This window comes from Oryzias melastigma, linkage group LG5, assembly GCF_002922805.2.
Source record: "Oryzias melastigma strain HK-1 linkage group LG5, ASM292280v2, whole genome shotgun sequence".
Classification (NCBI taxonomy): Eukaryota; Metazoa; Chordata; class Actinopteri; order Beloniformes; family Adrianichthyidae; genus Oryzias; species Oryzias melastigma.
In genome coordinates, this window is record NC_050516.1 from 9,743,331 (window position 1) to 9,755,806 (window position 12,476).

The 12,476-nt window shown below is 41.1% G+C and overlaps 1 protein-coding gene and 1 long non-coding RNA gene across 6 annotated transcripts in view; one reads left to right on the forward strand and one right to left on the reverse strand.

The window, feature by feature from the left end:
• Positions 1 to 12,476, reverse strand: part of dlgap4b (discs, large (Drosophila) homolog-associated protein 4b) — a 707,978-nt gene that overhangs the window by 509,435 nt on the left and 186,067 nt on the right. The window lies entirely within an intron of this gene.
• LOC112145528 overlaps positions 10,507 to 12,476 on the forward strand; it is a 7,837-nt gene continuing 5,867 nt past the window's right edge. Inside the window, exon 1 of the long non-coding RNA XR_002919090.2 lies at positions 10,507 to 10,601. This is a non-coding gene — a long non-coding RNA (uncharacterized LOC112145528). The remainder of the gene's footprint in view (positions 10,602 to 12,476) is intronic.

Consider the following 12,476-nt stretch of genomic DNA (forward strand, 5'->3'; position numbering starts at 1 on the left):
TTGAAAATAATTAAGATTATTTTAGAACAGTAAAAAAATTCGGACATTTTAAATTCTTTTTGGCCAAACACCAATATTCTTTCAATTTCTTTTATTTGGGTTTGAAATAATATTGGCCCAAATTTAGCTCCATACAGTTCCATCTCAACACCACCATTCAACGTGCCATCTATGTCTCCTTAAGTCTGTTTTATAGTTTACCTTTATGTTTATAATGTTTTTCACACTTATGAAAGTTCTTACTTTAATGTTTAATATGTACCATTATTTGCAACCTACTTTTAAGGTTGCAAAACAGAAAATTAACATTTGAGGGATTAATTATGAATGCTTTTTGAGGTACATTCATGTTACCTTTTGCACTTTAAGTGACAGGCAGCAGAATGTTAAAGTTTGTGAAAGAGCACACATATTGGACTATAAGGAGGCAAGTTTATGTACAATATCTTTTTTTACTCTATAATTCATGGACATGTATGTATTTTTGTACAAAAAGGAATGAGAGAAATACTTGTTGAGACAATAAGCTAAAAGAGTTCTTTGCAAATGTAACAACACGTTGTAATTAAATAAAAGAACTGAAAAGTGCAATATTGACTGAATGTTTTTGCATGTTCGGACCCCGGTCTACCAAGCTGACAGAGTTACTGGACCTCTCGCCAAATTAGTTGGAGACCCCTGCTATTAGATGTCTACCACTAGTGCTTTGACCGATTTATTGCATATAGAGCTCTGCTACACATCCATGTTATCATGTAATCTTGAGATATTTCTAAACGTCTATTAGACTACTTTTTAAAACATTTGCTTATTCAAAAAAATCAAACACTGTAGTTTTACATCTATTCCTCTTCAGAACCCACTGAATCCCTTTTGAGGTCACAGGTTTGCAGGTCCCAATCCAGCTACTGTTGAGGGTGGAGAAGATCCTAATCAGGTAACCAGTTTCACATAGCAGTTTGAAGAGAGGAGTTAACCTATAAAACATGTTATTGAACTGTGGGAGGAAGCAGGAGAAAATCCACACCTATAGAGGGAGAACATGGAAACTTCACATAGAAAGGTCCCAGCTAGGATTTGAACCAGGTTCGTGTTTTAAAGTGAAAGAGTGAACCCCTATGACCCCGTACAGCGTTTTTATTCACAGTCAACTAGTAATCACACAGTTCTACATTCCAAGAAATAGCAAATATTTCTACTGAAATGTACCTGGAGTTAAAAGTCTCGGTAACTTGCATCAAAACAAAAAATGTATAACTTGGGATATAGATGAACAAAATGATGGTGAAAGGTTGAATCCATGGTCAGAGTGGATTATTATTAGAAATCAAATCAAATCAAATCAAATCAAAAATCCTTTATTACTCCCACAATGGGGAAATTCTCTCAGTGGTGGGCAGCAGCTGCTGGACGGCGCTCTATCGCCCAGAAAAGACACATGAGGGTACAGGAAAGGAAAGATGTCAAAAATCAAGTATTTTCAGCCCGTGTCGCAGGAGGGCGGCATGAGTTAAAAGTACAAGCAAAAATACATCAACATTGAAGCACATTAATTTCACGAGACAAAAAGGTCCACAAACTGACTCCCAACACGTCCAGCCTGGTGGCAGCCGTCCGCGGTCGCACAGCGCTCTAAGGCACAGTCGAGGGGGGCCTGGAGGGAAGAGTCACCAAGGCGTTGAATTCGTGGTGAAGGTCATGGGCAGGGGAGGAATGCAGATTACCATGACGACGGGCTCAGTTTCTCACACCTTCAGCGGATTGTTTTGGTACAGTCGGGGGGTTCCTGATTAGAGATGTTTGTTTACTCACAGACAGACACAGCTTCTGTCTACCTGCTGAAGTCCAGGTGCTGCGTTATGGTGGAGAAATTCACAGAGCTGGTCAATTTTCTTGATTCCCTCTCTCCAAGTCGAGCCGACACTCGCTCCATGATGGTTTCCAGCCTTCCAAGGGAGACTTCGATGCGATACAGGCGGACAGACAGAGCATCAATCTTGGCCTCCAGTCCATTCAATTTCTCAGTCTGAGTCTGTACGTCTCTCTGTGTCCCAGCGCAAAGCACTCCCAATCCGCCTTTGTCTGAGAGCCACTTCGCCACGTTACGGTACATCCAGGTTCCACCAGTAACAATCAGCAGAAAGCCAGAGACCAGTAATCCAATGATGTAAACATCTTCAACATCTTCCAAAGAGAGTTGCGACAGGCAGAAAATTCTCTATTTGCCCCAAGGATCATTCACATATCCAGCTGCAGACGTGCCACCTGGGCAGGTGGGATCCGCTTTCCCACCTCGCATGGTGGAGAAAGTTTGGTCAATCGCAGCCCAGCAGAATGAACTAAGGATGAGATAAAAGCACAATTTCTGATATTCTGTTGCACAATAGTATCTAGTTGCTGTTCAGAGTTAAAGTTCTAAAAGTATTTGCTTGTGTTTTCATGTATAGATTAGGGGGAAAAGTAGTCTCTACACCAGTGTTGTCTTGTTTATATATGATAGTAAAAGAAGAAAGGGAATGACAGCATATCTAAATCACAGGGATAGGAAGATCTTTGACTTGGATTTTCTGTTATTTCCAGAAAATGTTTTTAAAAGTATTCTAGTAGACATCTAAAAATAACAAAGATTAGATTTCTACAGGTAAATGTGTAGTAGACTTCTATGTGCAGATATCTTTCAACACACTATTGATAGACATCTGATAGAATAATACGATAGAGTTGTCAGAGATGTCCAGTATCAGTTATCTAGTAGATATTGATTGTGAAACGTACAACACCGGGACTGCAACACAACTAGACGTCGGAAAGTCGTCTGCTTGAGATCTAACCAGCAATTTGCAATAGACCTCTATCAATGGATGACAATCAGATGGGTAATGCATATCTATGGCTGTATGCTTTAAAAAATAGACATGACTTTGATATCTGATAGATGAGTCCGTGCCTAGTGGGCTATGCCAATTATTTACAGTATGGAATTTATTTAATGTGTTTATTTAATACAATGGTTTCTTGAATGACCACTGGAGGGTGGATCCAAAAACAAACTAATTTGGACTTACTCCTATCTAAGATAGAAAAGTTTGCGAAAAAAAAAAATATATATATACATATATATATATATATATATAGCGGAAACTTTTCTGTCTTAGATGGTCCTCGATCAACCTCTAGCGGTTAGAGGTCCCGACCTAACAATCGAGAGATCACCGGTGTAGGTATCACAAATGCCCGGCCTGCAAGAATGGCTCGGGGGCTTGCGACTAGTGATGACGTCACACAACTGTATCAACCGAGTTGGCTAATTTGCAGTTTTTCTGTACTGAAACTGATGTTTACAATAAAGTTTATTTAAAAAAAAAAGAAAGGAAAAAGTGTTAAGATCTGCTCGGGCTATTATTTATTATTTTGGCATTGACAGCTCCTTCACTAACGTCTGCTCTCCTCAGTATTTGTCTAACGGAGCAGAAAGTGATCGCTGCATATTCTAGCGGGACTTCATCCGGTCTGTGCGACCAGAAGGAAGTTCAACACTGGCAGGATGCATTTAGAAAAAAATACGAGTGAATAACTAATTTCGTTTTTTTTTTTTGTTTGTTTTGTTTTTTATGTGCGACCAACAACAAGCTAGCATGCTACTCGCTAGCACCCACTTTAGCTCAAACTTCATGCTTCCCAGCCTGATTTCTCTCTATTAAAATAACGATCATTATTCTGTGATGATTCCTCTCCATCGGATTATTTCGTTGTCAAGGTTTGTGCGGCTGATTGCAAATATTCCTTCTCCTTTTGTGATTCTTAACGTATTTAATCGGACCTCCTCTGTTTTTACTCGGGATGAATCCGTGCATTGTTATGGCGGAAGTGTGTCATTTCCCGTGTCTAATGTAGTAGTTCACTTTCGGCTTATCCCTTTCGGGGTCTCCACAGCGTAACAGCACCCACTGTTTCGCATCAGTGATTTGGCAGAGTTTTTACGCCGGATGACCTTCCTGATACAACCCTGTACTTGAGGGGCACAGGGGCCCAGTTAGGCAGCAGCGTCAAGGGTCTTGCCTAAGGACCCAATCTGGGTGGAGATCAGTGGACAACCCTGGGAATCGAACCCTGGGCTCCCGCGGGCCAGCCCTTCACCTAACCCACTGAGCCACTCAGCCGCATAGTGGTCTAATGGTCCGGACCAATTACAATCTTACACGTCATCAATGCACAAGCCCCCAAGCCGATCTGACAGGTCGAGCACATATGGTACCTACACCGGCTCAAACCAACCCCCAACACTGGCAGGCGGAACGTGAAGCCAACCAGGAAGTAACAAAACGTTGAAGTACCGGCACTGACCAGAGAGGCTGGTGCTTAGAGTGAGCAAATTCCCATTGACTCCCATGTTAAAATCCTCATTTTCAGCCCTCTAATAAACCCCTTTAATGCCTGGTGCTGTAGAAAACATTGTGCATCCTCCTGATGTTCATATATTGTCAGCTGAGATTTAAAGCAGTTCACTTTCCCGTGAGACCCAAGGCCACTAGCCTGCAGAAGTCATGAAAACAGGATGTGGGAGCTGCCTAGCTCCAAAACGTGTGAACCCACCTTGCTATACCTTATAAGGACACAGGAACTTCTGCCTAAAACATGATTGGATATGCAAATGCCTGTAATGCTTATGTCATCTGTCATTTAAAACCAGCCTGTTGTTTCCAGACGAAAGGATTCAGGAGCACAGAGTTGTGCAGAATCTAATCCTCCCTTTGCAAAGGTGAAACTTAATGGGTTTGACTGGATTTATCACCCTCATCTGAACAACTTTCCTGACTCCTGACCCACCAGAAAGAGGACTGGGAGGTCCACTTTCTAGAGTGCTTAACATTTTTATTTCATCAATAGAAACATATTTGATCCATGACAACTCTGAGGGGGGTGAATTTTTTTCTAAGTTTGTAATTTTTTTTAAACAGCATTTATTTTTTGCTTAATGAGGGGGCACGGCTTTTGATTGACAGGTGACGATCAAGGTGGATTCTGGGAGCAGAGCTCCGGTGTTTTGCTGTCTGCTACAGATTTAGCGTTAGCATGAGCGCTCTATTTCGGTTTTTGTCCTGCTGTCGTGCTGTAAACTGTTCTAACGCTCTTTGGAAGTCATCTGGTGTCTTTTCTCCGGTAAGTACTAAAAGAATAACTTTATATTTGCCGGAAATAAATCATTAATGTATATTATGATTTATTTTTGTTCCGGTAATTCCATTTTTTTTTTTATTCTCAGCACCATTAATATCTATTATGTTTAAAGTTTAAAAAAGGACGTTTTGTTATTCGTAATGTATATCTTATTGTATTTTTATTAATAGTTCTTTTCTTTAATCAAAAAGTTATAACATATAAGAACATGATTCAGATCTGCTACAGTAACACCAGAATCTCTTCATGTGAAGTTACATTTTTTCCCTGTTGCTTTGGCTCATTTCTTGAAACAGAAATTACATTTATTAAAATAAAAGATCATTTGGCTAAACAGACTTATACTTTTACAAAACAGTTTAGATCTCTAGAAAAAAACAGTTTTTTTTTACCAAAACTCTTCAGCAGCTCATTCTTTTCCCCAGTAAAGAGTCAGAGCCCTCGTAACAACATGGATCCTTCTCAGTTGATTTTGCTCATTCATTTAGTTCTCTTGTCAAACAACCTGGATTTTCCAGCAAAACGCCATGGATCGGATATCTCCTCCAAAACTCTTTACTCTTGGGTCAAAATGAAGTTTTTCACTCACATGGATGGTCAGAGAACTCAAAAAGAATTGTCTCTTTGTCATTGTGTGAGCGCTGCAGATCAAACCGCTTAGACGTTTTGTCACAATAGAAGTCGAAGTAACGACACGTAGCGAGCATAAAAGATTTCAAAGTATGTAATGTAAAAATTAACCCCTCCCAAAAAAAAAATCAAAGCAGCCTACAGTACTGCAAATGGCATTCTAGTGTAAGGTTCACTGGTCACCGTTGGTCTCCTCCCTCTCAGGATGATCATCTTGATGCCTCTGGCCATCCAGACGCTCTTCTCTGTTTGGCCAAAGATTTTCATCCACAGCGAATGTTTTCCCTTGCAATGTAGTGAGGGAAGAAACGACGACAATGTCTCATCCATCCCCTACACTGGTCTCCAGTAATGTCCTCACATGCAGCATCCATTGCATGGAGCAGGGATCTCTGATCTTGAGCCTGATGTTCATAGACTCGCCACCTCCAAGCTGAAAAAACTCCTCAATGGGATTCAGAAAAGGAGAATAAGGTGGGAGTAAGAGCATTAACATTCTGGGGTGTGCGGTAAACCATGCTCTGATTAGTGGGCCCCGATGAAAGGTGACACTGTCCCATACAATTACATATCGGGGTAGTGGAGGCTCGTGGAGACCCCTTTCATTTTCTGGGACAGAATGAAGAAGAAGTGAGAAGTTTAGAGTATTGTATGGCCCTATGCTGGCTATGTGTGTGACCACACCATTTTCAGAAATGGCTGCACACATCGTGATGTTGCCCCCTCGCTCGCTGGCCTGGAACATCCACTGCGGCTCGCTGGCCAATGATGTTACGGCCGCGCCTTCGATGCTTTGCCAGGTTGAACCCGCCTTTGTCAACAAACATTAGGATATGGGGTGACTCATTACCCTCCAGAGTCATTATTCTCTGCGATAGATAAAAGCAGAAAAAAATGCGGTTGAAAAGTCATACAGAATAGGAAATGGGATGCGTTTGTCTAAATTGATCATTATTCCAGTAATTCCTAAGATAGAATATTTTACAGCAAGATTACAGTATTGGACAAACAATTACAGACTTACCTGCACATATTGGTATCACAGATCTTTAACTCTGTCCGTGTTTCTCTCAAATGGAACCCTGTCTATTTGCTTCATAGTCAATTGATGTTTTTTCCAGACCCGGTCTATTGTAGAGATGCTGATTGAGTTATATTATCGAATATGCCATTGTCTTCACTAATGGCATTATGGATCTGTCGCAGCGATAGCATTATTTGCAAGAACCATTCTGAAAATTTCTTGCTCTTGGACACCATTGAGCATTTTTCTCCTGCCACCCATGTGAGGGTGTCGTCCAATCCTATACAAAGAAGTCAGAATTAGCTTAGTTTGAACTGTACCATATACAGAAATTACTTACACTATTATCATTTCATTCATAATTTCATTGTTGAGTACATATCTGTTTTCCCTGCGAAAGGTTTGGACAGTGGATGAGACGGTAGACCGATTCACATTAGGCTGTACTCGGCGACCGGCCTCTGCCATTGTGAGGTGATGGTTGACAACATGGTCTATACTAGTGGCCCGTATTTCATCTGGGACAGCATGGTGTCTGCATGCTCCTCTTCCTCTTATCCCACCACCACGCATCCTCACTGCTCCTCTTCTTCTTCTTCCTCCTCCAGCTGGTTCTCTCCCCCTTCTTCCAGCTGGAAGTTGACTTTGCTCATTTTGTTGCTCCTCCATGTTCATTCTACAAATGGTTCTTGCCCTGGCCTATTTATACATATTTGGCAGCATTTACAATTATATAGGGAGCACCTGTGAGGAGTTAGAACTCACTGCCCCATTTGTTATTTGAGATGTGAAAAACTCCATTCATTAGTGAAGTATTCATTTGACCTCGGCATCAATTGTCTTGAATCTAATAATTGTTTCCAGAATTTTAGTATTGTTCACAGCATAATGTTCTTGACTAGATTAGAAAAATGTACTAATAATTGTTTACAGAATTTTAGTATTGTTCACAGCATAATGTTCTTGAGTAGATTAGAAAAATGTACTAATAATTGTGAATGGGATGGCTCCCTGAATGAAATTTTGCCGACATGTTTTGAATAGCACGGCCGGTTGTCTCATCAGTTTAAATCAACAGGATCTAAGCTATTGAAAAATGTTCAAAATGTTGGTTTATTGTGCTAACTCTAGGGAACTTGTACAAAAAAAACTAACACATTTCACTGACACATCTGAGACATGTACTAAAGCAAATGAAACAATGAGAAATGACATTCTGTTGTACAAGTGTGTTTGGCCAAACAATCTTTGAATTTGGGAAATTTCATTTCTGTTTCAGAAAATGTGCCAAAACTATGGAGAATAACTGAAATGAACCTTCTTAAAAAATACATTGTAATGTTCAAAGCTGACCAGCAGGAGGCGATAGAACTTTACTTAAAACTTTGGGTCTGGTGAAGTTGCCCCCTCCCTTTCCTGTATGGTCAGGAAGGCGGAGCTCCGTCAGGACAGCCGCTGCCAGAGACACCTGATCCCCAACAAACCTGAATTAAGATCATTAGTGAAAGGGATTCATGATCACACATGATCGTCTTATTAATAACCAAAAACGGAGGGGTGGGGGTGGGGGGACTTTAGGAGGTGACATGACTTCATGAGGAGTCACCTTGAAAATGTAGTGATCAGAAAGCAGCAAATAGGACTGTTGAATTAGTCATGTGAAATGAGAGCCAGGATACGTTCTCACGCATCTGCAGCGACATTAAAAAACACCTCCGACTCCCAACCAGAAGCTTCAAACAATTACGTTTTTTTTGTCCCCCAAAATTTGCTCTGCGAGATTCTGAAATGTTCCTGAAAGCTACTGTTTGATATGGAACATTTTTAGGAAACTCTATTTTGTCTCACCGTTTTCCAGATTACCAGAACTGTTTTTTCCTCTTAAACCAATGGTGTCAACCTCAATCGCACAAGAGGCCAAAAATCCAAAACACACCTTAAGTTACGGGTCGAACAGGAGAAACATTTATTGAACAATCAAAAACTGCATTATTAAAACTTTAAAAATGTAGTGTTCAACATAACTATGAATAAAAAGGCAGGAATATTATTCCAGAATAAATCAACTTAAACCTTAAATAACTTTCAATATTTTACTCTCCATAAAAATATATTTATAAAGTTAAGTTAGGTTTTATAAAGTTGATCTTATCTTATCTTATTTTTTCAAAATGATACAAGACAGAAATAAGTTATCATCGGGCCATTGATGATAAAATCAAATGATCTGGAGGGCCGGATCCGGCCCCCGGCCCTTGACTTTGACACATGTCTTAAACTGACGGCCATGTTAAAAACCCCTCACTTCTGAAGCTGCAGAATCTCTGCCTCCTTGGTGTCTCATTATTGGAGTGCAGACAAACAAACTTTGGACTAAGACACACAGTGGCGGCCTCGTGACCTGCTGACTGCTGGTGGCGCTGTGCCCCCCCTTCAGGGGCGGTGAAAAGACTGCCCCAGCTGGAGCTTGAACCCTGGGTCTATTGATCATGAGGAAGGTCTGCTCACCAACTGCACCATTTTCCTGTCATCCTTTGTAGCAAAGTAGAGATATTTCAATTGCGTTCGTCTTTTTCAACCAAAAAGCAATTTACCAACAATTTTATATAAGTAAAACAGACAAGCCTCTGCTTTGAGCCAGTTTTACCTCCTCTCCCTTTCCTTTCTCCCTTTATGCTCTCCCCAAGGGCTTAACATTTTAAAGAAGTACCAAAAACAGCATGCCCCACTCCTCCCCCCAACCTAGCTTAGACAGCGTCAAGAGGGGAGGGGCGCTGCCCTGCAGAGGTATAGATTTTATTTTTACATTATGTGAGTGGTGTGTCAAACTTAGGCGGTGAGACCAGGCGGCTGCCTAGGTCACCTGTGCCCGGGTGGCACCTCTGAATGGAGCTGAAATGCTGCAGGCTGAATAAATGCAACAAAGTCCAGCAAATCTGCATAAACATCTGTGAATTTGAATTTAAAAAACCTGACCCTCTGGTGTATTGTTGGTGGCTTACAAACAGGTGAAGTTCTTTACATGGTGAGCTTGACTCAGTCGACAAAAAGTCTCATGAAAGCAGCAAACAAATTCTCCCCAATTATTTTGTGAACCTTGTAAAAATGTTCTATCTTGAACTTCAAAGTTAAAAGTTTGACCTGAAGAGGAAGTCTTTCTCTTTCTCTCATGCAGTGATGTTTCCACAGAGACTTACCATGTTCTTCACACAGTTTCTGTGACCCAGAAGAAGACCGCCTCCCCCACCCTTCAGCTGGCCCCCTTCAGGCGCTTGGTGGCTTTCAAACCAGCAACCTTCTTTTCTTTTCTTTTCTTTGCCTCTGAGGTTTTCCGCATCAGCCTGTTCTGCGGTCAGTTGAGTGTAGCCTCAGCTCGGGCTTCAGGGGAAACGCACCAGATTCGGCTGTCATTAGGTGTGAAAACAGGAGCGTGGGCGAGGATTTCATAGAAGTGCTGGTTTCTTTGGAACCAGGAGAAGTGAGGTCAGCACTTAGCTTTACTGAAACTGCGCTCTACCCCAACAAGCCATCAGAGCAAGCTTACCACGCGCCCAGCACCTGCTGCTCTGCATTCTCAGTGTGTCGCAGAAGACTGAGAGGGGAAAAAACACGAGAGAAATGTGGGAAGAAAGGAAACTGATAAGTTTCTTGGAATCTGAAAGTTTTCTGCTGCGACACGCACAGGATTCAGGGGGAAGACTTCCTTCCTATCACCGCCAGCTTATCTCCAATCAGCTGATGGTTAATGTGTTCAAGACAGAGCGATCATGTAAGTTTATTTCTGTCAGTCAGGGATGATAACCAGCATTAAATGAACTGAACGTACAAACTACTTCCTGTTGTGGTCAGAAACAGATGAGCGCGTTCCCTCCTGCTACGTTTGTCAGTTAGAAAAGTGACTCCTGAAGTCTGGGAACGAGTCCAGCTGGTTCAGAGAAAGAGTCTAACGTCCCATCCGCCGCATTTTTGGTGTCAAACTGAAACCAAAAACACAGAGTCACTGACAGGATCCAGTTCACTGCTGGGGAGGACGGTCTCCCTTTAACCCTTTAACACCTGAGGCGTCACCGGTGACACTTAAACACAACAAAATATTCAACATACTGGAACTTTTCAACTGTTAACACAAACAACTAAAAAATGACAGTAAATCAAAGAACTTGAACACTGGAGCTCCAGTGTTAAAGGGTGAACTGCTGCAGGTATAGGGGTTGCTATAGCAACAGCAAAATTTGGTAAGGCAACCCCAAATGTGCAAAGGCCTTAATCTAATCCTTTATTTAAAAAATATTAGCTGTGCACAAATGTATTGCATGTCATCACTTTCCATTTAACATTTAATACTTTTCATTTTTGTTTATAGCTTATTTTGTGTTCAAATGTGACATAAAATCGCAGTGAAAGACAGGAGGCGCGGCGTGCCGTAGCACCGTGTCGTGAGTTTGCTCTTCATCTGTTACTACTACAGTTTGTTCAGTAAGAGCCCGTGTATTTTATGCTTTCCTTTGACTGTCTGCAAGAATGGCAGATGTAATTTTATTGAAAAATGATGACAAATTGGACTTTTACTCAAAACATAAAGTAATAATGAATGGATAACCAATGCTGAACAACACAGCTTTATTGAGACTTGTATAATTAAAAGATAAGGAGACTTTTACGCTGAAGGATTTCTGTCCAGAGGGAGAGACGTCATTAAAGGTTTGAGTCTTTTGGTTTTTTGGGCTTGAAAATTCCTGAAAAGTGAATCTTCACTTCTCTGATTTTCTTCTACATATTCATCAATAACAGGATCTTTATCTCTCTAAAAATGACATTTTAAGAGGTACCCCAGATTTTTTATTTTCTAAACTATTTTCAAGCATTCTTTTCTCGTAGTTTCTGTAGATTTGGTCTCAAGACATGTCCATTTAGTCAGAAACTACTTGTTTTAACAGAAAGTTTTAGCATTTGGTTTGTGGATAGTTTGAACTATGATGGGTGACACTGTAAATAAAATGTTCTCCAGTTGTACAATGACCCGTACGGGCCTCTCATTTGTTTGTAAATCTGGCTCTGAAAGAGTCAGTGTGCCACCACCTTCCCTGCATGTCACCGCTCTTATCCTCCTCTGTCTCCATGCATTAATGAGATCCACACCAGCACCGCTCCATGCAGCGATCAGGCTCCTCCCACATGCTGTAGGGGGGGTCAAGCTTATGAACACATTTTTGGACAGGTGTTGATCTGTGGCAAACGAAAAGTATCATGAATTGCTTGAAGTACCACAAAGAATGGTATTTTGGCATAAAAAATGCAGTTTTTTACAGTCAAGCAACAAATTTGCTGCATGGTGAAGGAGAGGCGGTTGACGCCGGTACGCCCGTGGACCCTCAACAGCTCCTCATAAATAAATTACTGTGTGTTTTCCCAACAAACCTTAACATCTGTTTCTCTTCTTCCGACTTCGACAGTTAACACAGTTGAACAATGTAATCTATTGACAAGACCATAAACGGAAATCTGGTCTTGATTAACATTGTTTGAACATGTTTTCCTGTTACTTTCCTTCTTGGAAAAGTAATTTTACTTAAAACAAATGAGTAAGTCCTTACAGTCCCTTATCAACCCCAGACACAATATCCTGGAGCCGCCCCTGGCTGCA